This window comes from Octodon degus, unplaced genomic scaffold (assembly GCF_000260255.1).
Source record: "Octodon degus isolate 3935 unplaced genomic scaffold, OctDeg1.0 scaffold00008, whole genome shotgun sequence".
Classification (NCBI taxonomy): Eukaryota; Metazoa; Chordata; class Mammalia; order Rodentia; family Octodontidae; genus Octodon; species Octodon degus.
Window position 1 is genome coordinate 14,061,624 of NW_004524584.1, and position 3,849 is coordinate 14,065,472.

General features: G+C 39.0%; 1 protein-coding gene across 1 annotated transcript in view; it reads right to left on the reverse strand.

The window, feature by feature from the left end:
• Prkar2a (protein kinase cAMP-dependent type II regulatory subunit alpha) overlaps positions 1–3,849 on the reverse strand; it is a 107,774-nt gene that overhangs the window by 20,481 nt on the left and 83,444 nt on the right. The gene's annotated exons all lie outside the window — the stretch shown is intronic.

Genomic DNA, 3,849 nt, shown 5'->3' on the forward strand with positions numbered 1-3,849 from the left:
AAAAAAGAAAATCAAGACAGCTGATAGATACATGTTGACGTAAAACACAACTTTGTTGTATGTCTGAATATTTTCAGGATAAAATGTTAGTAAAATACAATTAAATCTGAAAACCATTTTTTCAACACTAAAGTGGTAAAATGGTATCTACAACACAAAAAAAAACCTGTTTAGATTGACAAAGAAAATTCCCTTACAATAACTCTGACAGTAAACTTGAAAGAGGCTTCCTTCACAGTAAATAAAACAGTTTTGGGGAAGCATACTGATATGTGCAGTCTACTCAAAAATTTAGCCCCAGAATAACATGAGTTATTACAGAGACCAGCAAACTGCCACATATTTTTAATACTATATTATTGGAACCTACTTTTTCATTTATGTATTTTCTATGACTGCTTTCCTGTTTACAAAGGCAGAGTTAAACTTGTGACAGAAAATGGAAAGGGGACCCTTCCCATTTACAGATACCAGGCATGATTGATTTCCTTGACTGAAGGATGTTAATGTTAGACTTGAGTCCCAGGAAAGATTACAGATATCTTACAGATATCTTCAGAAGTTTTTCATAGAGATCAGATAGTAAAGGGATTCTAATCCTATCCTATCCTTCCTGTCTATGCATCTTCTGCACTTCCCCACGTCTAATTCATGTAGCTTTAGTGTATGACATTCAAAGTAGTAAGGGTCAGCCAAATAGCTCAGCAGATTAAAGGTCCTGCAAGAAGGTGCAGATCCCCTGGCCGGCCCCATCCCCAGGGCGAGCTGAGAAGGCAACTGAGACTGGGCGTGGTGGCACTCGCCTATAATCCCGGCTCTTGGGAGGCTGTAAACAGGTGGACCACTACAAGTCCCATTTAGTAGTGAGACCCTAAACACTCTGTAGCCCCTTCCCTAAAATACAAAAAGAAAGAAACAAACAACAACAAAAAGTGGAATCCGAAGATTTTCTATTGCCACAAATGAAAATGTTTATGTTCTCCCCAAATTCCTGTGTTAAAATCTAATTCCAAGCTTGACAGTACTAAGAGATAGGGTCTTTGAGAAGGGATCAGATTGTTAAGAGTGGAGCCTTCAGGAAGATTAATGCCCTTACAAAAGTGACCTACAGTTCCTACCTTCCTCCTCCTTTTGAGAAGAGAGAGAAGATAGCTGTCTCTGACAGAAGCAAGTAGACTTCTCACCAGAAACCAAATTTGCTGCCAGCTTTCCTAGCTGACACAATTTTGAAAAGCACATTTCTCCTGTTACAAACCATCTAATTTAGGGTATTTTGTTATAATAACCTGAATGTACTAGGACACCTATCCTTAAGAGGTAGCCCTTGTCCTCTGTCTCTATCACCAAGAGGAGGACAAGTTAAGCCACAGATCCTCTAAAGCTCTGTAGACACACAAGACTTACAGGAAGAGCCCTGTATCTTAAAGTCATCACTAATAAGCAGTTATAAGAGGCACTCCATACAAGGTCTGAGAAGCAATCACACACTTCAGTGGGTTAACTGCTGCTGGTGAAGAGTACAGAGTAGCACCCTTGGAGAAATCAATCCCTTCACAACATAGATTCACATCCTCCAAATAAAGCAACTTTTGGACCTTCCAACCCTGAGCATTTCCTGGCATAACCCCATGGTTCTCAAATTACTAGAATTATCTTGGAGGAAATGACAAAGCAGATAAAAAAAAAAAAAAAAAACGCTAAAATGTGTGTAAATAGTTATGCCCATCTTAACTGTGGTCAACACAATAAAAGCATTTATAAAGTAAAATGAACTTGATGCTTCATCCTTATATCTTGATAAAGCACAACTAGTTTTGTTGTTTTTTTTTTGAACCAGGGATTAACTTTTTTTTTTTTGAACCGTGGATTGAACTCAGGCCCTTGCACCTGCCAGGGAAGCACTTATTCCACTGAGCTATCTCCCCAGCCCCTCATACCTCGATGACTAAAATATTTTTTTAAATCTCTTTAAAATGACAAACATTAAAAAGTTAAAAGATTATTATAACAAAAATATTTTTAAAATCAGTTTTACCTGATCAAGATTTTTGAAGAGAAGAATATCTTTGCAAGCTTCCTGAAGTCTGCATCTCTGTTCATCAGTTTTAGGATGAATTACCTGTAAATCCAAATAAAGCAAGTGAAAATTTCTACTCCATTTTATAAACTGCTGATTTAAAAGCAAATACATTATTTTTTCCTAAAAAGTGGGGGAAATTGGCTGGGTGTGATAGCACATGCCTATAATTCCAGCACTATGGAGAACAAAGCATGAGGATCACCACGAGAGGCCAGCCTGAGCTACATAACAAGATCATGTCTAAAAAAAAAAAAAGTGGGGTAAATTAAGAGTATATTTTCCATAATTTTAATTTTACATAACTAATAAGCAGGAGGCTGAAAGTGGAGGGGTGACAAGTAAAGCCCACGCACCACCACAGCAGCAGTCAGTTGGCCTGGGGGAACCTCCAGGTTATCACTCATGAAGCAGAGTATTACAAATCCGTCCGGGAAACAAAGACTGAGTTGGGCACGATGGCCAGGTCTATAAATCCACTGCTCAGTAAAGGGATGTAGAAGCACTGCAAATTCAAGGCTAGTCTGTCAAAGGAAAAGCAAAAAGGGGAGGGGAGGGAAGAAAAAAGAAAAAGAAAAAATGAGCCAGATGTGGCGGCTGTAATTCTAGCCTTGAGGAGGCTGATCCAGGACTGCAGCATGTTCAAGGCCAGCCTGGGCTGCATAATGAGTTCAAGGTCAGCCTGAAATACACAGTTGATCTGTCTCAAAAAACTAAAAAAAGGAAAAAAATGAGCATCCACTCAGTATCAAACATTACCCTAGCTCTGTGAATACAGCAGTGGATAGACAAAAATATCTGCCCTCATATTCTAAGTTCCTAAAATATGCCAGAGAATGATGATGATAAAATAGGAAATAAGGTGGACAAGGGACATACAAGTATGGTGTGTAAGTGTGACCTGTTGAGGCCTCATTCAGAAGGTAACACGGAAGATCTCAAAGAAGTTCTGTACAATACGAGGAAGTCATGTGGATATCTCTGTGAGGATAGCAAGTAAAAACAAGGCTGTTGGCCGGGCATGGGGCCCATATCTTCAAAAGAAAGGAGGGCCAGGGAGATGGCTCAGTGGAATAAGCGCTTCCTTGGCAAGCGCAAGGGCCTGAATTCAATTCCCTGGTTCCACCAAAAAAAGAAAAAGAAAAAGAAAAAGAAAAAGAAAAAGAAAAAGAAAAAGAAAAAGAAGAGGAAGAGAAAAAGGAAAAACAAGAAGAGGAGAGGAGAAGAGGAGAAGAGGAGAGGAAGGAGGAGGCAGAGGAAGAAAACAAAGCTTTATGGTGGGCGAGTGAAAAGCAAAACTGGAAGTTTGAAAAATAAACCAGGTGTGGTGGCACAAACCTATAATACCAGCACTTAGAAGGCTGAAATGGGAGTAGTTGTGAGTTCAAGGCCAGTCTGCACCACACAGAAAGACCCGGTCTCAAAAAAAAAAAAGGAAACACGTAATTGGTGTAGAGAGGAAAAGATCAAGAGGCAGATTAGAGGTAAAGGGATGTCAAATCACAACAAAGCATTCTGGGTCATAGAATTGGAATTTTTCTCTAGAAACATAGGAACAATTTGAAGGTAGCAACTAAGGAAGAAATATGACAAATATTTTTAAAAGAGCTCACTGGGAAAGTGCAAACTATAGTGTCAGATGGTGATGATTTGGACCAGGATGGCAGTCACAGAAGCATTAGAAGTATAGAATTCTGGACATATTTTGAAAACAGAACCCATTGGATTTACTGAAAAACTAGAAGTTGGTATGAAAAAGTAAAGAATTGAGG